This window comes from Anastrepha obliqua, chromosome 3 (assembly GCF_027943255.1).
Source record: "Anastrepha obliqua isolate idAnaObli1 chromosome 3, idAnaObli1_1.0, whole genome shotgun sequence".
In the NCBI taxonomy this organism is placed as follows: Eukaryota; Metazoa; Arthropoda; class Insecta; order Diptera; family Tephritidae; genus Anastrepha; species Anastrepha obliqua.
In genome coordinates this window covers 90202204-90229211 of record NC_072894.1, presented here as the reverse complement: position 1 = coordinate 90229211, position 27008 = coordinate 90202204, and the positions used below count along the sequence as shown (strand labels likewise).

Genomic DNA, 27008 nt, shown 5'->3' with positions numbered 1-27008 from the left:
ATGTGATTAAATTTCTATTGTTACATTAAAATGCTAGCTGAATAATACACATATGTGTACATACCATACATAGGTGTGCCTTTGATAGTTAAAGTTCTTATCCAAAACGTGGTATCTTCATTCAGTTCCATGCCCTTTTTGATATTATCAGTGGGAGTCAGTATTATTTTAATAATAACATCTATAAAAAAATTTACAAATTTTGAATTGTGAATTGTTCCATTGTTTGCCGCTGCCAGCTGATATGGAGAGCATCGTCAATTAGTTTAGATTGAGCAAGTAAGCACATTTTTCCTCTGAGCGCGGATATTTAAAGTTATACATAGTGTATTCAAAGGGAGATTTGTATACACGAAAATGTATCCATAAATAAATGTGAGAGGAAATCGTGAAATGAAGCAATGAAGAGCGCGACGGGGATCCACACATCCGCTAAACATTCGAGTACAAGTGCAAATTGTGTGTTGAATAGCGCTCTTTTGGCTGTATTTGTATTGTTGTTTTATGTTATAAACTTATTTGAATGCATGCCATATCTGTTACCGTTCGCTGTCGACGCAACTCGGCACAGCTGGCGCACACAACAAAATAAAGAACAATAAACCACTACGATTAAAAAAACAAACCGACAACAAAAAAGAAATCGCAAGCACGAAGCGGCAGTGGCACTAAAGCGACCCAGACCCACTGCGCTGAAGCGACTTTTCGCGAATTGGGTTGTATGTACGTATGCACACTCGAATATGTATACATACAATTTTTACTTAAATGCTTTTGAATATACAAACCAAAGTTTAGGAATATATTTACATACATATATAATATCTATATACATAAGTATATGTGTATATGTATGCTCGAAGGAGTATTTATGCATTGTTGGTTTTATTGCTGCTGAATTTCATCCGATTGCGTTCTAGGTACATATATGTGTATGTGAGAGCAGAGCGCGCAGCTCAAAAGGGGAGACGGAAGAAGCGAGCGAGCACTTAGAGGCAAAGACTCACCAGTTCTTGCAACAATCGCCCACACTTGAGGTGAAGACGGAAGCTTAGTTTGTGCATTCGGAAATACTGCACCGACTTCCCAGTCAAAGGCAGGTATTACAGCGACCATTGCACTAAGGAAATCTGAAGTGGAAAATACAATGAATTTAATTTTTACTTTCCATACATATGTATATGTGTACATTCATACTTATATGTATACCCTGCAGTTAAACCTACCGATTCTGCACTAGCAATCTGAAACTAGAAAATATGTAACTGCAGTTCAACTAATTAATTTTCTACATATTTTCAGTATTAGCTACTGGTACTTTTTAAAATGACGATGTCCGAGAAAACGTCAATATCCTTGCATCAGAATCATGCCACTTTATTAATCAGTCAGTTTATGCATTAGCGTTTTTGTAGATAGTACACACAGTGCGTTTAGGCGAAGCTAGTGGTTGATTGCCTTTGCTTCTCCTTGTTTTTTAAGTTCTAATTACATAATTATTTTTCAGCTATATATTTGTATTAATACAAATAACTATATTTCATGTAAATAAATAAATAAATTCAATTAACATACTCGCGTTCAATTACAAATTACAGTTGAAGTCTAAACTATTCTTATTTTATACAATAATTACTTATATTTACTTTGCATACAAATTTAATTGGTCATGCTGCTACTGATATAATGCCAGTCACTGTAGGCCTGGAATTGGCGCTTACACCCTTTTTGGGTGTTTGGCCGAGCTCATCCTTCTACTTATGGCGTACGACTTCATAGTGTTCCACAAATGGAGGCACCTACAGTTTTAGGTGGATTCCGAACGGTAGATAATTTTTATTAGGAACTTTTTCATGGCAGAAATACTCTCGGAGGTTTGGCATTGCCTGACGAGGGGCGCCCGCTATTAGAAAAAACGTCGGCTTCTAATGCTTCAATCGACGAGAGATAAATTTCTCACCGAAACGACGACGCTAAAATCCATTGTTTCACGGGCTATATGACAAGCAGCGCCGTCTTATTTACGCCGTGTTAAATTTCAGCATCAAAAAGTCGTTTATCATAGTGCGATAGCATTCGCCATGCACTGTTGCATTGGCGCCAGCCTTGTCTTTGAGAAATATAGGCCGATGATTCCTCTAGCCCATATGCTGTTCTTGAATGGTTTCGGGTTGCTCTGCAGCGCACGATTAATATTTTTCACAAAACCTCCATTTTCGTAATACAATTGTACGATTTGTAACCGTTGTTGAAATGTCAATGATAATTGATAAAAATTATGTACTTAGTTTGACAGAAGTCACGCATGATCTGTTAAAAACCCCTCCAATCTGATCCCTCTTTAGAAGTAGACATTTTTTTGTTATACAAATTGTGTATAATTTCGAAGGAGGCTGAAAATTCATATTTTTTTCGAGTTCTTTATATAATATATTATATTTAATGTCTGAACAGTAAGAAAACAGTTTTATGATTGTGTACATAAAAGCGCCCAAGGTAGTTGCATCGTCCATAGACGGCAATTCTTTAGGGCGCCATAATTTTGAAAACAAAAATCAAACCAAATTGAAACTTAGTACAAGTTTCAACAAAAGTAGATCCAATTAGTAGGGTATTTGAGGATAAGAATACAAAACCCTTAAATTTGGTGTGGAGACGTTATAAGGTAAGAGCTTATTAGTAAGGTGAATGATAACGAGTTTACGCAATTTTTTAAATTTATGCAAAGTATTTTTTCATAATGATGCTTTTGACAAACTGCACATTTCAGTTCAAAAACTCTGCCAACAAATTAATGTAACTCTATGTAATGTATAGAAAATATGGTATAGGGCCTGAAATGAAAGTGTTCCACTTTTCTAGAATTCTAATAACTTATTCAAGGTATTTGTACAAAAGCGCATTATAAAAATGGTAGGATATTTTCGACAAATATTAAAATTACATAAAAATTATAAGTAAGCCAGGAACTCACAATTATAAATAATATTATAGAAAAAACAGATATTATTTCAAATCATGGCCGTAAGGCTTTGCACCACTAATGAACATATGAAATGAACTTACTTTTTCAATTATTATTTTTAATTCACTTTTCATTAGTTATTTGCAAAAAGTGTAATAGCGATGCGCTTTCTATTTTCATCAAGTTTACAAGTCAGTCAGTTACCCAGTCAACCGAGACGAAATCGAAAGTGTCTTACCATAACCAGTGCCAGCTGTTAAGCGAGTGACTCAGGACTTCAAATACATAAGTGGTAGTTTATGCCATCAATGTCCCTATATTACACTAGAAGAAATATTATTACATGTATGTAGAGTTGTTCGTAGATACACTATGTAGTTACATCCGAATTTATTGTGAATGATTCTTTGGTGTGGATGTAAGCACTGTTCAACGAAAAACTGCTAAGCTATCGCTAGTTAGTGGCGGAGTTCCCGTACTTATTATCATTGTAATTTTTTTTGTCGTAGTCTGCCAGACGAAGCCTTACAAAACTAAACAGGGGAGGGTCAGAATGAGCAGAATTACCAGTAGAGCTACAATACTTACAACTTACAAAAATATCAATAGTATTGGGGAGCTCAACATTTTTCACAACACAACCATTATTTCTCGCCTGCATATCTTAATGTTATTGGTGTTGTTGCAGTGCCCTCCCACATCTTCTGTGTGGTTGAGTTTGTTGCTGCAGCCACCTTTACTTGCACTACATATATACTGCGGATGCAGGTTTGGGTTAACCAACAAACTTATGTGTATGTATGTGAATATGACTTTGCGACGACGTCCCAAAGCCGCCGGTAGCGTTACCGAAACGTTGGCAGCGCAGTAAAAATTTTCACTTTCCGTTTACGAGTGGCTAGCGCGCGAGTAGAGATTAGTTCGCTGTTCCAACCCGAACCGTTCACTGCTCCTGCACCTTTTTTCGAACTAGTTCTCCTCTACAGAGGCACTTGCAATAGGGCACACATACATGTGAAAACGAATATATACGAGTATGCATACGCATTCGCAACTTGATAGAACTGAGAGATTTTGCACATGTTTGGGCCAATACCGAATTGAGCGCTCTAATGACACTGGAGGTTAGATTGTGGTGGTTTTCTGTTCACTGGTGCAAGGAAAAGTCGGGCAATAAATACATATATACATTTGTATATATGTATTTTCTGGCCAAAGTAAGGAAAGAGGTACTTGACTAATTCTGTTTCCTTTGTCCGTGGACTTATTTTATAGAAAAAAAAGAGCAAATAAGAAAACGGTTGAGTCTAAAGTTCTGAAAACAGGGGTGTAGGAAGTGTGAGATACGAAAGACATTCGTCCGACCGATGCAACCATTAACGATCAGCGACCCCTAAACTTCCCAGTTAAAGAATGGGTAGCTCTGGCAAAGCACAGTGTTTGCAAGTTAGTTGAAAATGAAAATAAAATTCATACTAGTACATATATGTATATACATACATACATATGACCCCCAGAAGTTTCAGATATCCGATTCGATAAACATACAAACATACATACATACATATATCGCACTTGTTACGTTAAAGCGTAACAACTCAAAATTTCCAAATTTTAGTTTTTTGCAAGAAAACAATGTACAATGATCATCTCTACCCACTGTAAAAATCGTTCAGTGGTTTGTCTAGTCTTTGGTTAAAAAAACCGTTATGACTCTTTCTTTGTTTTCAGAATGACTTCTTTTGTCTCAACTATAGAGTTACATTTTTAGTTGTCTCCAAGTGTTTGAACAAATTTGTGTCACATAAAGTGTAACATTTCGAATTGTGCCTGTTTACAACCAAACGGTTTGTTTAAAATATACCATTAAGTGCATAAAAAAATTTCAGGAAAAGAGTAACAACTCAAAAATTTGTTATTTTAGCACAACTACTAAACAAATAAGAATGAAACAACCGTTATATTGTTTTTAATGATATTTTCGTGCAATTACATATTTTTTTCCTTGTAATATATTATTAATATTTACGGAAACAGTTTTTCGTCTCTACTGAAAATGCTCAGATTTTGAGTTGTTACGCTTTAACGTAACAAGTGCGATATGCATGAAGTATTTGTATTTCCGTGTCAATTATATTTGAATTTGAACACTTTCAATTTATTGACGGGATATATGTATCGGGTGTTTTCTAAGATCTTAAGAACTTAAAATTATAATACAAAACAAAAATCTAATTGGAATAATTTGCTTTATTATAATCTGAGAGAAAATTTAGTGGCATTAATTTATTGGATATAATATCCGGCATATGTCCGCCGCGCTAGCAGCAATAGCTTTAAATTTAATTTTAGTTAATTAGTTAAAAAATAGTTGCAGAGTTTCTGGCCAAGCATCTAGAAAACGAAGAATAGCATTAACTTGTTGTTATACATTCACTTGATCGACAGAACAGAAGAGGACAAGGAAGCGGCTTGAATGCTCGCGATTTCATTGAGCAATTAGGTTGTTGCGCTGAATTTCTTGTTATGTTAAATACTTTCATAGTTATGTTATTCTTATTCTTTGGAATAATAAATAGACGAAAAATCACAGACTTAATGATTGGAGATGTAAACCAAAACATTCTTTCTTTTCAATTTACCCTTGACTCGCTTCTACATTTTTGTGGGTCAGTTTTTCTCTATTGGGAATCTAATTTCTTTACGTAATCATGGCTGATTTATCGGGAATTCGGGATATAATTAAAAAATTCTATAGGACATTTTAGAATTTTACCTGCATTCATAGCGCTATAACCAAACGTCATTATTGATCATATTGACTCAATTCACATAGTGAATTTTAACCAGATCGGACCTTGAACGCGACATGTTTTACACCTCGAGCCCACCGCTGGATAGTGTATTCAAATCAATTTATAAACCATCTTCACAACAACATCGTAATCGGATGAACAAATTCCAACGAAACATGCAAATGTAAAAGTAATTAATATGGGTTACGTTTAATATACAAAAAATATATACATATATACTGTTTTTGTGGTGCTCCTATTGTTTTAAGAAAGATTGTTGATTGATTCGATTGCTTCAGTAGTTTTAGACACCACTGATAGGAAGGGAATTTCCAAATTAAAAGTGAAACTAATTCTAATATAAGTTAATAAGCACACTAGTTAACTACCAATTCATTGTTTAAATAAAATAGAATTATATCTTTTAATATTATTTTCATAACTAATATGTATATAAAGTTTTTTCCAAGAAAACTGTTACGATCACCGTATGAGTTGGTGTGACTACTCTTCGGAAGTGCACGGGCTTGAAATCCCGGATACCAAATACCAAATGATAGAAAAAAAGAAACAAAGTCGCCTTATTTATACCTTTTTACTTTGACTATTAGAAGAAAATGTCCACAGTAGGTCTGGAATAAGGATGGACATATACCTCACTAGTTTATGCAGATGGCTTAAGAAATAGTATGGCAAATAGAGCAATAGCAATGATTTCAGAACATTTCGTAAGGAAGGAAGTTACAATAGTTAAAACTGAATACAAAAAGTGGAGGAGAAGTTGAATGGTCCATGATGGGTCAGAATACTCATCAACGTAAAGACAACCAGAAAGTACAAGCAATATAGTCTGTAAATGTGTACATACATACTTGCACTTCTGAATTTTCGCAGATTTACATGTTCTTCGCGCAAAGCAAACTCACAGCAATTCGGGTAACAAACTCCACGTCTTTAGTAAATATGCACCTAAACCTTTTAGAAATGCTTTCGTATACATCTATGCATACAAATAAATGTATGTGTACGACAGTCTGTTTAGATATACATATATACATATGTATGTTACATTGTTCAATTATTGTTGTAGATTTGTTTGCGCTGATGCCCGTAAACAGACATCTCCTACTCGCTCTCTTATTCCTTTCCGGTTGAACGTGTTAGCAATTTTTTTGACTACACTGCGTAAACTTGGCTCGGATACATACATACATATGTGTGTACATATGAACGTACTTGCAAATCTGTAGTAATCATACTCGTTCTTGTACCCCACACCAACTGTGCCGACAATGATTTTGAATCGTATTTTTGGTATTTAGATTTGAGCACAATTTAGTTGAGTCATGAACGAGACGACATCCAGCAGTGAATGACCTGTACATTACGATCTAATACACGCGTTGTTCTCTCCGTTCGATAAAATAAAAATGAAATAAAGATTTATAAAAAATATAAAATATGAAAAGCTTGTGTCTGAAACAACACAACAAAAGAGGGGATGCGTATTGTATAAAAATGAAAATCTATTATGATTTTAAGGACATTTTCCTTTTAAATTCAACTAGACCGAATATACAAAAAATTTGTATTAATTATATCAAAATCGCATGAGCAACATGGCCGTTTCCAAAATAACCACATCAATCAGTATGATAGTAAGTATAGGTTAGGTTATGTTGAGGTTCCAAACATTATTGTGAAAGCACATTTATGACCAGAGAAAAATCTAGAAAATGAGCCGTCGCGTATCTCTGACGAATTTCATATGCCCATCTAAATAATTGCCCACCAACTGATTAGGAATATCTAAAAATTATGCTCCCAGACGCCGAAGCATGGTCTCATATACTTATCTCGCTTTTGCATGTTTACCAACGAAAACTCTTCGGTAAATGCCACAGACAGAGAACAAGGGCCCGCCAGCAGCTTAGATGGATTGACGGTGTAGAAGAAGCCACAGGCTTATTGAGATTTCGGGCATGGAGCACACAGGCACGAAACCGAGACAATTGTAGACATACGCTATAGCAGGCGAAGACCCGACCAGGGTTTCCAGCCAACAATGATGATGATGAGTAAATTCAAATATATTCACACATTCTTGCGTGTGTGGGTACTATTCTATATGCAAGTTCTCACTTAAAATATTTAATTACATACATATGTACATAGGTGTAAAAGCTCCAAGCAATGTTATTGCACTATTCAAAAAAGGTTAATTTTACTGATGAATTTGCATCTTTACAATACAATGCCAATGAAACTCTACTTCACTATTTATGCATTTACCAATGACATTGCCACTGTAAGTTGGTCTAAGCATGGCAATCGCGGCACTGAATACACTAACAAATGCATTTAGCTGACCGCCATCCGGCACTAAATGAAATAAAAAATAAACTATTGCGGAGTGAGTAAACTGGAAAATTTACAAACAGAACTACATACATACATATTATGCATATATATAAGTATGTTTTCATTTGTAGTTATTTTCGATACAGCCATATGCGTTTAAAGCAAATGTACATATGTCTGCACTGCATACAACTGAACCATGCATACTATTTATGTGGAAGTCTAAAAGCAGTTTATATGAGGAGACCTTTGAAATATGATTGTAAGCTCAAATAAACAAAGAAATAGTAGAAAGCGAAAAAATGGAAAAAAATGCAGCACTCAGCATTTATGGAGGAAAGTTTTCATCATATATTAAATAATTACCAAGGACATAACCAAAAATTCTTTAAAATGCTTACCGTATTTACTGTTATACATGCACATCAACGGGAAAATGCTGACAATAGATTTATATTCCCCAGATGGAACTGAATAATCAATAATGATATGTATAACCTACACCCACTGTATTTGTACAAATTCGTATTGATTGGAGAAAAAAACTTATTTAAATTTATCACCACCATTATATTCCATCCTTAATATTACTATGAATGTATGCATATTACATGTTAAAATTGGCGATCGTGTTTTGAAAATGTTCATGTCTATGTATGTAATTAAAAGTTTTAATTCCTTAATTTTTGCACGTGAATTCGTTTTTTAAGAGTTGGGTAATTATATATATACATATATGTATATATATATATATATCTGCCATACATATATATATATATATATCTGCCATATATATATATATATATGTATATACTAGCGAACCCGGCCCCCTTCGCTGGGCACACTAAAATAGAATAGATATGGTTTAGAACAGAAAATATATGATTTTCATATTATTTATTTCTTTATTCTTTATTCAAGCGCTTTGGCATAAACAATATTTTTTGTTTTTCTATTTGTTTTTGAGTAAATATAAAATATAAATTGAAAATCAGGAAAAAAGAAGATTGTTTTTAAATTTCAAATCAACGCATATGAATAAACAATCGTCTTTTTTCCTGATCATCCATGAATTTTTCGTTTCAATTTATATGTTTTATTAAGCATTGGAGCTTTTTTAACCATTATCCATTTATATTAATATAAAAAACGAACACATAATTTCATTCGGATTTCACATTAAATTCTCAAATTTCGTAAGAAATTATTCACTGTTCCAAAATCCACTCCAAAAAAATTCACAAACAATTTTTACATGTTGCACTTACGTTTTTTCCTTATGGCATCCAAATCAGAAAGAAATATTGACACATTGTAACTCACACTGTCAATTTGGCAGTTCAGTTCCGCCCCAAGCGTTAAAAAAGTAAGCGACATTATGGCTGGTTCAAAAGAACGCTGTACCCGTTGCCAGTGCTCCGAATTACAACCAAACTTTACGAAACCCATTTTCAATACTTACTTAACAATGTGCGTAAGTTTGGTTTAATTCGGTGCAAAGACACGGTGGGTCCACGTTTTGGCATATATTTCGAGACCTTAGTCATCAATAGGTATGAAAATTACCCCGTATTAAAGCACTTTCATTTGATACCCATATTGTACATACACGACCAAAGGTTACCCGGGTCCACGTTTTGACCTATATCTCGAGACCCCAGTCACGGAGCGGCATGAAAAATACTCTGTACTAAAGCATTCACCAACAGCTTCAATTTCATATCCATATTGTACAAACACATTCTAGGGTCCACGTTTTGGTCTCTATGTCGAGACCCTAGTCACGGAGCGGCATAAAAAATACTCTGGACTAAAGCATTCACCAACAGCTTCCATTTGATACCCATATTGTATATACACATCCGAACGTTACCCGGGTTCACGTTTTGACCTATATCTCGAGCCCTATTTCCAAAATAAAATATAATCCATGTTACTTGTGGATGATGTAGCTTTCGAATGGTGAAAGAATTTTTAAAATCGGTTCTGTAGTTTTTGAGCCTATTCATTACAAACAAACAAAGTTTTCCTCTTTATAATATTAGTATAGATATGGCCAGATTATATCATATTTTCGTAACTTGATTTAGCATTTTTTTTATTTAGTCTCGGGGTCTTAGTTCTTTCTTCGTGACATTTTTCTAGCCTGTTCTAGCCTCTCGTTACTGCAGTGTAGCCCAGTTTTGGATATAAAAACGCACTAAAATGCCCATTTAAAGAAAATAAAATACCAAATTTTTATTGAATTACTTAAAGAACTATCAGTAAAATACTGAAGAAACCATAACGGCATTTATACAAAAAGAGTACCTCATTTTGTTACATAACCTCAAATATAGGAAAAAAGTAGTTCTCTCAACAAAAGAGTTCCTCTTAATTAAAAACTTATAAATTAAACTGTACATAACCATAGCACATATATTAAAAAAACGCACATTTTAAAGACAATTTGTCACGCATACAAAGTTCTTTAAGTAATTCAATAAAAATTTGGTATTTTATTTTCTTTAAATGGGCATTTTAGTGCGTTTTTATATCCAAAACTGGGCTACACTGTTTGTTTATTTTTACTATGAAAACACCTCTGGATGCCCTATGTCCCACTGAGATTGAGGACCGAAAGAGACAATTACGCTCGCCACAAATAGAAGAAGGAGTTCGATCAAACTCCCAAAACGGGTGTACATGTCAATTATGTATATATATATATATATATAACGGGTTGAGAGAAGATTTAATATTCTTGCATAACCTTAAAACGAGCAAAAAATTAAATTTGCACTTTCAAAATATCAAATTTTATAAGAATCAACAAATTTTAATTAGCACTAAAATCTTCTCAGATTGACCTATTTAACCTACTCCTGTTTAACTTTCACTTTTCTTTAACTTACAGTTTCCGTAGCTTTAAATTAAAAAAATAAACAAACACCAAACATCAAAATTTTCGCATGTTGGGTATAAAAAAGCACTAAATTCATTACGAAAAGCAAATGATTGACAACACTGCACAACTCAACTAATGTGACGTCCCGCACTCTCTGATGGGCGCAACCTTATTTCTATCATTCAAAACTAAAAAAAGAACATAACAAACTTCAACTCATTCGTACATAGAAAATACCAACATAAAAACTTAGCAAAATACATGACAAAAAGGAACTGGGACAATTTATATAAAGTAGAGTTAGGTAAATGATATTTAAGAAAAAACAATATAATTAATATTTAGTCGCGTGTCGGCACCCACGTCACTGTTGACAGTTATAATTTTGAGGTTGTAAAAGACTTCGTGTATTTAGGAACCAGCATTAACACCGATAACAATGTCAGCCTAGAAATCCAACGTAGAATCTCTCTTGCCAACAAGTGCTACTTTGGACTAAGTAGGCAATTGAGCAGTACAGTCCTCTCTCGACGAACAAAACTAACACTCTACAAGACTCTCATCATGCCCGTCCTAATGTATGGCGCAGAAGCTTGGACGATGACAATATCCGATGAAGCGACGCTTGGAGTGTTCGAGAGAAAGATTCTGCGTAAGATTTTTGGACCTTTGCACGTTGGCAATGGCGAATATCGTAGACGATGGAACGATGAGCTGTATGAGCTTTACGACGATATAGACATAGCGCAGCGAATAAAGATCCAGCGGCTTCGTTGGCTGGGTCATGTCGTCCGAATGGATACAAACGCTCCGGCTTTGAAAGTATTCGATGCGGTACCAGCTGGTGGTAGCAGAGGAAGAGGAAGGCCTCCTCTGCGTTGGAAAGATCAGGTGGAGAAGGATTTGGCTTCACTTGGTGTGTCCAATTGGCGCCGGGTAGCACGAGAAAGAAACGACTGGCGCGCTTTGTTAATCTCGGCCAAAATCGCGTAAGCGGTTATCGCGCCAATTAAGAAGAAGAAGAATATTTAGTCGGCAAGCCTTTATATTTGCTCACAGCATTCAGACTTGTTGACATGGATTCGACCAGCTTCTTGCATGTTAAAGGATCTATTTTCCCCAACTCTTCTTTAATATCATCTTTTTGGTCTTTCTTGTTTCTAATAACTTGCTTTTTCAGTTGGTTTTCCAAATAAGCCCACAGATGTTCAGCTACATTGATGTCTGGAGATTGTGGAGGGGTTTCAAGTACAGGGTGGGTCAAATAAGACTTACTAATGTTAAGCACAAATAACTTTTTAATTTTTTGATATAATTACTTTTCTCTTTTTGTAGGTTATAATTGAATTGTTGGAAATTTATTGTGCACTGCTACCACAAGACCACACACAATTAGCCACACAAATTAATTTTTTAAATTATGTTTTGATGTCGGATGAAGGGCATTTCCATTTAAATGGTTATGCCAACAAACAAAACTGTAGATTGTGGGGCTCTGAAAATCCAAGGGCCACATACCAACATCAGTTGCACCCTTCCAAATGTACTGTTTGGTGCGGTGTATGGCCACTAGAGTTATCGGTCCATATTTCTTCGAAAATGAGGATGAAACGCCGGAATCGATTTCAGGAGCTTCTTACAGAACATTGATTGAAGACTTTTTGCGGCCAATGGCGGAGCAGTATCCTAATTTGTGGTTTCAACAAGATGAAGCAACTGCGCATACTGCTAGGAAACTATGGACCTGCTGCGTGAAATTTTTGGCGAACGTCTGATTTCCAAAAATTCAGATTCTTCTTTTTATGGGGATATTTAAAAGACAAAGTGTATCTTAATAAACCAGAGACTATTAGACAGCTGAAGCAAAATATTCGAGACGAAATACTGAGCCTTCAACCAGAAACATTATGTGGTGCAATGGAAAACGCGTTAAAAAGAGCCAAAATTTCCATTAAACATATTCAATGTATAAAAACAATTAACCAAAATAAATGATTATTGCAAAAGTTATTTGTGTTTAAATTTAGTAGGTCTTATTTGGCCCACCCTGTACTTTAGGGCAGTTGTACATAAGCCATAGACAGACATCAAGTACCTTATGCTTGGGATTGTTGTCTTGATAGTACTAGAATTGTCCTTAATTCCCATCTTTTCAGCACTTTGGACCAAATTTTCTTTCATAATTGTTAGGTATTGTTTGTGGCCCATACTGCCGTTAATGAAGCACAAATTTCTAACACCAGCAGTGGACATACAACCACATACCATTACCGACCCACCCCCATTTTTAAGTGTCGGACGTAAGTTTCTTTCCAGCAACTCTTCATTAGGTCTTATCCATACATACGATTGTCCATCTGACCTAAATATGTTAAACTTGCTTTCTTGTTTGCAAATAAAACGTGCTTCCAGAATTCAAAATCCTTATCCCCATAACGCTTTGTGAATTTTATTCTCTTTTTTCATGCAAATCTTCTATTATAATTATTCTTTCGCAACACTATACGTATACTTTCGAGGTTGCAGTTAATATTAAGGTGTTGGGCAACTTCTGTTGCGAGCTTAGGAGCGCTCAAATTTGGATTTTTCTCAATTTGCTGCCTATCCACCGTTCATCTGAATCCGAAAACGGTTTTGGTCGTCCCGATTTCTTCCTATTTTCCACGTATTTTGTTTCTTTCAAACGTTTAATCAGATTGTACGAGTATACAGTCAAACGGGGTCTATCCATTATTTCTGCGATTTCCTGAACGGTTTTACCCTTTCCATGGTTACTAATAATTAAATTTCTGACTTCAATCGAGTTTTGCCCAAGCGTCTACCCATGTTCTTAAGTTAGACTTTTATTCAACAAAACATGACTAAATTTATTACGTTTGGGTCTTTCTTTGCACTGTTCTACCGAGAGCAAATTTATTGTGGGATTTCTCGTTTTAAAATGCCAAACAATCGCAATAATGACAGATATCCGACTACCTTTTTGACACCAATTTTGCGAATGCTGCATGATAAATTTTTTATAGCAAGAAGGTAATGGATTTGTAATATTTTTAAACTCCTATTTGAATAGAAAAATATAAAAATAAAAATATTTAACTTGCATTTCTTAAAAAAAATTTGAATTTGAAGTTGCATGCTATGTATGTCTGAATTCCTTATTGAGCCACTGTCAGTAGCCTTTCAATGCTGGGTTATTTTGCCATCTCTAAAAAGTTCTATTCTCGAATACATATACATATAAGTACATACATACATATGTAGAATGAACGCGACGGTTTTCGATTTTGTCTCAGCCGAACACAAGAAGTAGTTAAAATATTATATTACCTCTTATTTATTATTATTTTATAAAATAAATCTCCAATAATGTAATACCGCATGCCCGCTATGCACAAAATGCTCTGATTTGTATCCGATTTTTGTATTTTGAAGCTAACGTCCCCTGAAATTTTTTTCAACAAAAATTTTCTAAACTTCGAAGTAAGTGTTAAGAAGTGTTAAAAAATCATAACATTTCTTTTTAACTTGCAATAAATTAAAACTGACTCAAGCGCTATAAAACTTTGAACTCTGTATGAATCAAATAATATTAATAGGGTGCTCACAGTTCTAAGTTATCTGATATGTTAATTTTACCACCTGTTGACTTTAATAGATTGTACCATGTGGTAACTTTGTTTTTTTTTCAAATAAATTGCAGATACAACTTTTGGGCAAAATTACTTTACTTTGTCTTATGTTCTTATTTTGTGCTGATCTGGCATCTGATTGGCGTGTGCGAATAAAATGGAAAGCGGCATGGAAAAACTACATTAACATTCATATCTAAGAACATCGTTTTATTTTTGCAGGCTATAAGGAAGCGTGTCCGAACGATTCCTTACAGAAAGTACAGTAATCAAGAAAACGAAGTTTTAATAAACTTTTTGCAGGACAACGCGCTGCGGTGAAAGCAACAGCCCAGCATCACTAAAAAAAATTAGCAGCGAACTGTACTGGAGCAGTACATCAAGGACAAGTCCTGGCAAAATGCCACAGGAACTGGAACTATGGGAAATGGCGAAACAACCAGAGGTATGTTCTACAATATATAGTAAGTTTTAAATGTAAAAGAAATCCATTCTTTTCGGTAATGGCTATAGTGATCGATATCTCGTAAAGTATCAATCAAACATTTTAAAGTTTATGCTCGTTGTCAAGATGACATTTCATACTAAAAAAATGCGAGTCAGGCCACTGAAATTGTACATGGCGTTTATGGTGCCGATACTGTAACAGCTAATTACGTGCAATTTTCGTTTCGTCGATCCCGTTCAGGCATTTTGAATTTAAATGCCAATAATGTCGATAAAATCAAAGAAATAATGGAAGTTGACTGACATGTTAGTAGTCGTAGTATCACCCAGGAGTTAAAGATCAACCATAAAACAATTTTAAGCAATTTGCGGAAAAATTTTACGCAAAAATAATAGATTTATTTTTCCCTATATTAGTATGTATTAATTATTAGACATTTTTTTATAAAAATAAATGCACATCCACAAACCACTATCGTACACTCATATTGTCGGAAATAATGCAAAATATTCGATGTCAGTTTTTCATTGTCTGCAAAGTTACTGGTTATATCTGAATGTATTTAAAACATGAAACCAATGACTGCGCTCTGAATAGACACAATTTTTTATTGTATAATGTTAAATGCAGAATTTTGATTTTGTGTTTTGTATTTGTTTTCTTAGGGACATTTAACACATGGGCTCAAAAGTCTCGGGGGTGACAAAAAAACATGTTTTTGTATTATAGGAGTTAATTTCTACTATGTAAATCAACAACATACATATACAAGCTTATTCAAATAGGTGAAATTTAAAAGCAAACTATAAAGGATCCCATCCAATTCCCGAGCCCGTGGAAACAACTGCTTTTGTCGGACCTGACCAGGTCATCGAAAAGAATAAACCATCACATTTGACAACGTGAGCGCATTTTAGTCTTTATTCAATAGATCAGGCTGACTGCAATCGACTGAAAAATGATGCTCAATAAATTTCTCTCACTGTCCGTTAAAGCATCATTCAGCATATTCAACGGTATATATATATATATATATATATTATATTCGTGTGAGCCTGTTTCCAGCTGCATGCAAGTGTGCGTATAATTACTGGTTATTTTTATAGGTTAACTGTGTTTTCAATTGGTTACTGCACTTGCACTTTCTATTTACATTATGGACTAGAAAACTTTCGTTTTTCTCTGCTGCAGCAGAATTTTCTTCGTTGTTGTGCTGCTGTTGCTGTTGCGGCCGCCGTTGGTGTTTTGCGATTCGAGTCAAATCAACTTTGCAATGAAAACGAAAATGAAAAAGCGCCAATGCAACAATAGTAGCATTGCAACATAAGCAATGGCGGTAAAAGCAAAAATAAAAGTAAAATTGCATGAAAATTAGCTAAGTGACAGCGATAGTGAATTTTTGCTTTCTGCATTTTTTGCTCTGCTGCTGTATAACTACTTTTCATTGCTGGTTGTTGACGGTGTTATTGTTATTGTAACTATTGTTGTTGTTGTGAACCAGTGAACGTGGCATGATGGCATGATGGCATGCTGACTCGAAAACTCACCGACTCATCGTCGACCAGATATGGCAATGGCGCTAGTGATGACTATGCCGAACAAGTGGGCTATTGTAAGCGTCAGAGACATGGTGAACAAGATGAAGGGTAGCGGAACGTTGTTGCAGCTTGCTGAACTGCAAGCCCGGTAACAACAACAACAATAATATACGGATCGCCAAAGTAGAATTGCAACTAGTTGTATCGCATCGCTTCATAATGAAAGTGAAGTGAATTTCGCGCGCACACGCTCGCATACCAAAGTGGAAATGGAAAACATGAACCTGCCAACCAGCCAGCCAGCCATCAGCTAAAACGTAGAAACAACAAACCAGCTAGGTGCAGACAATAGCATTACTAACAACAAAAGCCATAGGAATCGAAATATTCCACATGAAATAGTAAACTTTTCTTTACACCAAATGAACGAAAAAAATTAAAGTCATATGAAAAATTTGCACAAAAAAGTTTGGAAAATGGAAACCTACCAAACTACAACTGCAACTAGCGTTAGAGTGGCTTAGCGGCCTGCTGGCTTAGTCGGCCAGATAGACAGACAGACAGACGCAGCTTTTCTCAAATTCGCAACGGAAACTCTACACATTCAAATTTACTCACAGTCCTACGAACATTCGTACGAAATGTGGATTTGTTTGCTAGTTCAATTGTGTTTGCGTTTTGTTTTACTACACTTGAAAAAAGAAAATCCACTAACCTGATTTATTTTACCATTGGCGCTTTAAGTATGCGAGTTTATGAATTCAAGTATAGGTATACCAATGTACAATATGTTCCAGAAAGTTATATTCCTACTGGAGTTGTACTGTAAGACAACTACATATTTTATCATTTTACAATGAAATGTTATATTATTTTTTCAGCGAACTTCGTTATCAAACGATTAGGCTGTTCTTTTCTGCTTACTTTCCAAAAAGATGAAAACTTTGAAACGCTCCTTATATAGTTGCTAAAATAAGTGTTTGAAAGCTATAAATTTAGGGCATTGTTCCACAGACAAAAAAATAGCATTTAAGGGATTAGAAGACGATTTGTACAAACGCTGAACTTCGCAACAGCGATAGCTAAATTCGGTTTGTGCGTCATTGGTCTCGGTTTCGAAAGTAAATGTGGTAATGAAACTTACTGATGGGAAATTTTATTTCAAATAGCGGCATTGCTGCTTGCTAGAAAAGAGAGATTTGGATGCATTTCTCAGTACCACCACGACCAATGTGGAAAGTCGGGGTAGACCGCCAAAACTATTTGTGCTTTATGCAGTATCGAGGACAGTAACAAAGCGGTAGTTTGAACAATTCCAGCGAAGAATGAATCGATTTTATCTAAATGTACTATATATAAGTGGCGGTCGCCGTAGCCGAATGGATTGGTACGTAATTACCATTCGGAATTTACAGATAGAACATTGGTTCGACTCTCGGTGAAAACACCAAAATTTATTAGAAGGTTGAATTAGTTTTAAAGGTTTTTTTCGAAGATTTGGGGCTTTATTGTGAAAAAACGGTACAAAATATTTTATTCGAAGTATTGGCCATCGCTAGCTACAACTTTCGCCCATCTTTCGGGCAATTTCCGGATGCCGTTTCTCCAAAATTCTGGCCGCTGCTTGGCTATCCATGACTCAACCCATATTTTGGTAGCCTCGTACGAGGAGAACCGCTGGTCCGCCAAATCGAGACTCATATGCCGGAACAAATGATAATCGGAGGGAGCTATGTCTGGACTATACGGCGGGTGGGGTAACACTTCCCAGCCAAGCGTTCCAAGGTATTTTTTGACAGGTTGAGCAACATGCGGCCGAGCGTTGTCATGTTGCAAAATAACCTTGTCGTGCCTTTTTACCGTTTCCGGCCGTTTTTCTTTCAATGCCCGGCTTAAACGCATCAATTGCAGTCGGTAACCATCCCCCGTGATTGTTTCGCCCGGTTGGAGCAGCTCAAAATATACGACGCCGACCTGATCCCACCAAATGCAGAGCATGATTTTCTTGCCGTGAATATTCTGCTTGGCCGTCGACGTTGATGCGTGGCCGGGCAAACCCCATGATTTTTTGCGTTTTGGGTTATCGTAGTGGATCCATTTTTCGTCGCCAGTCACCAGCCGATGCAAAAAACCCTTCCGATTTTGTCGCTCGATCAGCAATTCGCACGTAAATAATCGCCGTTCGACGTCGTGCAGCTTCAACTCGTACGGGACCCAATGTCCTTGCTTTTGGATCATTCCCATCGCTTTTAGACGCTTGCAAACGGTTGATTTATCAACGCCCAATGATTCAGCAAGCTCTTCTTGGGTTTGGCACGAGTCCTGGTTTACCAATTCCCCCAATTCCGCGTCCTCGAACTTTTTGGGCTGGCCAAGACGCTCCTTGTCTTCGGTGTGAAAATCACCACTTTTGAATCGTCGAAACCAGTACTCACATGTTGAAATCGACGGAGTATGGTCTGGGTAGGCCTCCTGCAGCAATTCACGGGCTTGGGCTGTATTTTTTTTCAAATTGAAGCAGAAAAGCAAAGCTTCCCGCAAATTGCGTTTCGACGGCACGAAAGTTGACATACTCGGAGCACGAAAACACTGCGTTGTTTATACTTCAGCGAAATGACAGATACTGATAAACAAAGCCTAGGGATGAGGCTTTGTCATGAATAGATATTCAGTATTGCCAACGCGATGAAGAGATAAATAGCGCCATCTGTGTGTCACCTTTAAAACTAATTCAACCTCCTAATAGAAAAAAAACAACATTTTTCTAATAGCGGTCGCCTCTCGGTAGGCAATGGCAAACCTCCGAGTGTATTTCTGCCATGAAAAAGCTCCTCATAAAAATATCTGCCGATCGGAGTCGGCTTGAAACTTTAGGTCCCTTCATTTGTGGAACAACATCAAGACGCACACCACAAATAGGAGGAGGAGCTCGGCCAAACACCAAAAAAGGGTGTACGCGCCAATTATATATATATATATATATAAGTACATATTAGGTTTCTGAAAATACCAAATCCTAGGCGACGATGTTCTTCAACCACATACTTATAGCTGGCGCGCAATTCACTTTCACTTTAATGCTATACATGATTTATTTATTTTTTTTTTCCAAATATAATATTATTAAACGAAATCACTTTTTTAAATTATTAAGTATATATATATTTATATATATTAAAGTTTTGTGATATTATTTTTATAAGTTGATGATCTTGTATGTATGTGAAAATTTGTTTTCAAGCATACTGCCATGGTGATAGTGTTTGCAATAATGATTAGCTGCAAGTAATTTTCTCCATTAGCTCATTATTATTCACCTGCATTATCAACCACATAAGTGTCTGAATTTTTGTATCTTGAACATGGATTTTTTACATATTTTTATATTACTTATATATTTATATATTATGAGTATGTACGTAGGCCTTTTCGGTATGTGAGGTACCCGTGTGCGTATGAGCAACCTCAAGTGAAATGGTTTTTTTTGTAGAAAAGCAGTGAGAAATTTCACCACCAAACTTCATGCAACAAATGTTGATATAAGTTTTTAGTTACTTGCAGGTATGTATATAAAATAACGACACACCAATAAAGTAAATAAGCGGCAAATGCGCCAACAAGTACAAAATAAAAATGTATCAAACAAAAAACACATTGCAACATTATTGCAGCTGTATTGGCGTGGAGTAGACAGCATCCTCCGCGCCGATTTGATAGAAGGAAAAACTTGCCATCAGCGTCGAACAAATGGAAAGCAACGAGAGGGAAAGTGTACGACACACGGACACACAACAAACCTAGCCAATAAAACAAGCAGTCAAGCAGCAAACCATCAGTCCGAACTACTACTTATCACACTTGCAGAGTTGGAAAGGGAGTGAGGAGGTCGAAAAGGGAGCAGCGTAGCAGAAATTTAACCAGCCAAGTGGTTAGTCAGACATTTATACCGGCTCTTTGCTGTCTAAGCCATCGAATTTATTTTATATATATATACATATATATATGTATATACTCATATACGCATTTGCGTATGTATCTGCTTTTATGTATCATGAATTGTTGAGTTTGTTGGCTGGATTTTCATTTTCAAGGCGCACATATACATTAGAAATAACAAATTGCAATAGCAATAGCAACAGTAATAGCATAACCGCGAATCAATGCATGCATGCACATAAGCAGTACCGCTGCTACCGTTGTGGTTGTTGCTATTGCTGATATTTTTTGTGGCAAACACTCGGTGAAACTACAGCAAATGCGGAGAAGTGGCAAAAATGACACTGAATGTCATGCAGTGACAAACAGCAACAGCAACGATAATAGGCAAATTGCCACAACTGTATATAAGTATCCGAGTATACCATACATATGACTATCTTCACTTTATTTAATGAATAGGAGGGCAGGGCGAGGGGAAGTTGTACGATCAGTCTGTAGAACAGCTAGGAGGGACGTGCGAACGCCGCAGTGAGATCAATTAGTGATCTAACTAGTGAATTCATAAAATGCGACAACAAATTCCAACAAAAACAACTGCAACTATTAACACAACGCAACAAATATTGCCAGCAATAAGTGCAACAACATACAAATAAACACAAATAGGAACAACAATATTCGACAACAACGTCGCTCGAGTGCATGGCAATGGCAGTGCTTTGGGGTATTGGCATTAGACGCGACTATAGCTAGTTGTTGGAGCGCCGCCATCATCGCCACCGCCGCCATAGCCACAGCCACAGCCGGCGGCAGCAACGACATTCAACTGATAGAGTCAAAGTTCTGAGAGAAGGCAACAGATAGCACGTCACTTGACTCAAATGGGGACATGGACAACATGCACTCTGCCTGCACAACCGGCCCCGCTTCGATAACCGACAGTCAGCCAGGCAGTCAGGCAGTCGGGCAGTTAGTGGGGCAGCCAGCCATGTGAAACACTTATGTATGTATGTAGGTTGTCAATGCATGCCAAAGCAGCTAACCAAACGACTAAACGACCCGTATTGGGTGGCCTTACATACTCCCACCCACCCCGTATGCTCATATTCTAACGACGTCCATATGTATTGTGGCTCGTCGACTTGTGCGTTAAGTTTTCTTATTGTTGTCGGTGCCGCTGCTGCCACCTCTGACCGCTAGCGTGCTCCGCTTGCTGCCAGTTGCAATGTTTGTGCATTCTAATGTTACACTCGATAGAAAAACATTTTTCAATTGCACATTTTTGCTCGTTTTTTATTTTCGTTTTTGTTAGCATGTTTGTACATTAACGCTTTAGAATTCATTGTGCGTTTTTGCAGTTCGTTGTTTTGGCGATTTGGTTATTTGTTGCACTCCCGCCGAAGCGAACAGCGCACATCGACGCGCGTTGAGGCGTTGAGGTGTGCATGATAGTATAGCACTTACGTTCCCCCCTCTCATATTCCTTTGCCCGGCAATAACACAGTTCGCATGCTGAAATACCACAAATTGTCGACTCTCATCGCATAGTTGGCATACAGGGTGGATACTGTTGTTGCTTTGTTGCGTATTGGTGCAGCAGCACCACTCGGAAGTTCAAATGAGATCAAGGCTGAACATTTTTAAATAACAAATTCATTGCTGCATTCGCGGTGTAGTTGATTTTTGCATTGCCGTATGCTTGGAGAACGCGTAGTTAGAAAAAAATTTCTTTGGCAAAAAAACAGAGTCCGTTGTTCTGTTTTGTGTGTAAATTAGTTACAAATATTTTTCTAAAAGGAACTAACATAAAAACTCAACTATTTTAAATGGAATGTAGGGGATCAGGTACTATTAAAAAACGTCATTTTCCAAAAAACCAAAATACTAAAAAAATGGCTGTACAGACTTCATTTTAATAATCCCCTCTATATAGAAATACAACTGATTAGTCTGTTCAAACATTTAATAGAAATATTAAGGGTTGATGGAATCTGCGTGAATCTCTGATAATTTACGTATGTCGTGAAACTAGTTTTAAAGCGCTTTTAGACGGGCGCCGTAGCCGAATGACTTTATGCATGACTACCATTAAAAAGAATATTTTCTAATAGCGACCGTCACCGGTGATTAAACAAACAGGCACCCTTGAGTGCCTTTCCTTAGAGGGAAAAAGCCTCCATTTGTAGGACAACATCAAGTCTCACACCACAAACTAGAGGAAGAACCATGACCTAACAAATCTTATAATGGATGAGTGCAACAAATATAAATACATAAATATAATATATAAATACATATAATAGGTGAAGTAAAAATATCCTTATGCTTTTTCACTTTATTTCGACGTTGAAATGAATATAGTTATAATTATTCTCATACAAATGGAATTTACTCGCTTTGACTTCCTGTGCAATGAAATAAGTGTCTATATGGCGTTTTTATCAACATAATCTACGATTGGCTCACCACAAGGGAATCATTGGAAGCTCCCTTTTTCTATTGCATTTGATGCTGTATTAGGTCTATAAACAGCACACATTTTTTTGGCCGCCTGCACCGACTTTTCGCTTTGATCGTAGTGGTACCGAAGAATGCATCAAATACTCTTCTTTTTGGCCTTAATCTTGGGAAGCTATAACACGCAACATCAAAAACAAAGTTTTCAAAGAAAAGGCTTTTTGGTATTCTTTTTTATCGCGATTTGATTAGTTTTTTTAGCACTTGTCATATTACTATTACGCTTTGCATGGCATTGATCACCACAAAAACAATGGAGCTGAAACTGAAGAATAGTGCGACAGCTCCCTCAACTGTTCAACTTTCGAACAAACTCGAAAACCATTTCATAGACCAAGATCCCAATGATTAACTCGCAAAAAACAATTAAATGCTAATGTGAATTACAAATACAAGGTGATGCTTTCCATTTCAATTCAACCGGGCTATTCGGGTCATGTTCTTCGATTTCGATGTAACTCAAATATGTTGCTCTCTGGTCAAAATAATGAGACACGTATTTTTTTGTTCGCCCGAAAAACATTTTTTTCAAGAGTTATCGGCAATTTTGTTTTTCGGCTCAAATTCGATTTTTTTTAATTATGTAAGAAAAATTTTTTTTAAATGCCCATAACTTAGTCAAAAATGAACCGATTTTAATAATTCTGGGTTCAAAATGATCGTAATTACTTACACGAGCGACTTCATGTAGAAACAATTGCAAAAAAGTAGTTGAAAATTTTTTATTTAGCAAAAAAGAAAAAAAATTTAAATTTTTTCGAAATTCAATATTTCAAAAAGTGTATTTTTGTTTTTTTTATAACTTTTTTTAAATCAAAAGGACATCTCAAACTTTAATTGAGCTGAATGCCTAGTAGCTAAAATGCGTTGTTTTTGAGTAATGAATTTTTGAGTAAAAACCCTGTTTCGCACTTTTTGTTTTTTGCAAAATAAAACATTTTCAACTTCTTTATTGCAATTGTTTCAGCATGAAGTCGCTTGTGTAAGTAATTACGATTATTTTGAACCCAGAATCATTCAAATCGGCTTATTTTTGACTAAGTTATGAGTAATTAAAAAAAAATTTCTTATATAGATTCTTTCCATTTCAATTCAAAAGGGCTATTCGGGACATGTTCTTCGATTTCGATGTAACTCAAATATGTTGCTTTCTGGTCAAAATAATGAGACACGTATTTTTTTGTTCGCCCGAAAAATTTTTTTTTCAAGCTTTATCGGCAATTTTGTTTTTCGGCTCAAATTCGATTTTTTTTAATAATATAAGAAATTTTTTTTTTTTAAATGCTCATAACTTAGTCAAAAATTAACCGATTTTAATAATTTTGGGTTCAAAATGATCGTTATTACTTATACGAGCGATTTCATGTAGAAACAGTTGCATAAAGGTAGTTGAAAATTTTTTATTTTGCAAAAAACAAAAAGGGCGAAACAGGTTTTTTACTCAAAAATTCATTACTCAAAAACAACGCATTTTAGCTACTAGGCATTCAGCTCAATTAAAGTTTGAGATGTCCTTTTGATTTAAAAAAAGTTATAAAAAAAACAAAAATACACTTTTTGAAATATTGAATTTCGAAAAAATTTAAATTTTTTTTCTTTTTTGCTAAATAAAAAATTTTCAACTACTTTTTTGCAATTGTTTCTACATGAAGTCGCTCGTGTAAGTAATTACGATCATTTTGAACCCAGAATTATTAAAATCGGTTCATTTTTGACTAAGTTATGGGCATTTAAAAAAAATTTTTCTTACATAATTAAAAAAAATCGAATTTGAGCCGAAAAACAAAATTGCCGATAACTCTTGAAAAAAATGTTTTTCGGGCGAAAAAAAAATACGTGTCTCATTATTTTGACCAGAGAGCAACATATTTGAGTTACATCGAAATCGAAGAACATGCCCCGAATAGCCCGGTTGAATTGAAATGGAAAGCATCAGGTATTAAGAAAATATTGTAAACTATTTAGTGAGGTAATAGTATGGTTTGTGTATAACTACCATTAGGTACTGTGAGGGTTCGAAGCCCATTGGCGATATTGGGTATCTTATCATAGCTGGATATTTTTATCATTTAAATTGAAAGTGTTTTCTTAACCATCCGAAACATAATATCAAATTCAACAATGTGATAGTTCTCGTTTACTAGGGCTAATTATTCTAAGACAGAATTGACTGGCATGCATTTCCGGTTAAAGGCGGGCTAGAATACCGCCGAAGTGTAAGATCTTTATGCTGACGCATATCCAAGACGAAAAATTTCTTCACTTTTTGCTTATTTTGGCCTATATTTTTACTTCCAAAAATAATTTACAGTTTTTTAGTATTTCAGCGTCTACGGACGAATTATTTTAATAAATATAGTAATTCCGAACGTTTTTATTACTCGTATTATCCATTTAAGACAATATGACTTTAATAAGATTTTTAGGTTCCTATTCGGCCACCGGACTACCATTCAATAAGGGTTCAGTATGGGGTCTCGACCATGAATGAAACGGTTTTTTTTAATATCATTCCCCTTCGGCAGACAATGGCAAACCTCGTAGAGCATTTCTGCAATGAAACTATCTGCAGTTCCGAGGCCTGATTGAATTATAGATCCCAACATCTGTGGGAAAACATCAAGACGCACACTACAAATAGAAGGAGGAGCTCGGCTAAACACCCCAACAAATGGAGTAAGCGCCAATTATAAATGTATGGAGAAGTATATATATTATATATATATATAATTGGCGCGTACACCCTTTTTGAGTGTTTGGCCGAGCTCCTCCTCCTATTATTGGTGTACGTCTCGACGTTGTTTCACAAATGGAGGGACCTACAGTTTTAACTCGACTCCGAGCGGCAGATATTTTTATGAGGAGCTTTTTCATGGCAGAAATACACTCGGAGGTTTGCCATTGCCTGCCGAGGGGCGACCGCTATTAGAAAAATGTTTTTATTAATTTTGGTTTCACCGAGATTCGAACCAACGTTCTCTCTGTGAATTCCGAATGGTAATCACGCACCAACCCATTCGGCTACGGCGGCCGCATATATATTACGTAAATAGGAAGTATATATATTACGTAAATGAAAATTAAGATGTTTTTGTACAGATTTTATTTTTGTTTGTTTTTATTTTTTTTCTTGTATTAGAACGAATAAGCAAATTTGTGTTAAAGTGCAGTCGTTTCTACGCATTTCCCTTTAACGCGGAGACTTTTTTGGAATAATTTTTTGAGGGTGCTAGTATTTTTATGATTTATTTAAAGGATGATATTATTGATTCTTCCAAAGCAGTTAACTAATGAATAACTTCGTGAATTTAAAACTGTTCGGTGCAGAGAAAGAGATGTTGTTTAGATAATACTAGTTTTTCTCATTTACATAGTTGATATAACTGGAAAATTAAAAATACCGTATTTATGTAAAAGTATATGAAATATTTCCCAAGGAAAACAAATCATGGGTTCCTTAAATTTTCTAAACTAGCTCGTTGGTTACCTGGCTGGGTAAGTGAATATATAAGAGATTTTCGGTGTAAAAATATCTTATCTTTTTCAGATTTTAATAAATTTCTACAATAATTTAATTTCATTTAATTACAATGTCAAGGAGTCTGAACTTGAACTTGAAATGGACCTAAGGGGTTAATCACATCAGAGGGAGTATCAATTTTGGTATTTCCTTTTGATCATCTGTAAACCTGTACTCACGTTCGTTAGTACTGTGTTGTGGCAAAGAAGATGAAGGTGTATTCGAAAACTTTGTTCTTTTTCCATCACAGGTGTAATGAATCTGACAAATATGTTAATAATGTGAAGGAAGTAAAATGTATATTTAACTGCCAAGAAATATAGAAATATTTGTAAAGGAACAATTATTAAGTCCATTAAAACAAACGAAACTAATGAGCAAACTCACACCCTTTTCAAAAACAAGCTGA

The 27008-nt window shown here is 35.6% G+C and overlaps 1 protein-coding gene across 7 annotated transcripts in view; it reads right to left on the bottom strand.

Annotated features, from left to right (window-relative positions):
- The window catches only part of LOC129240221 (ecdysone-induced protein 74EF-like), a 175096-nt gene that overhangs the window by 49562 nt on the left and 98526 nt on the right, over positions 1-27008 (bottom strand). The window lies entirely within an intron of this gene.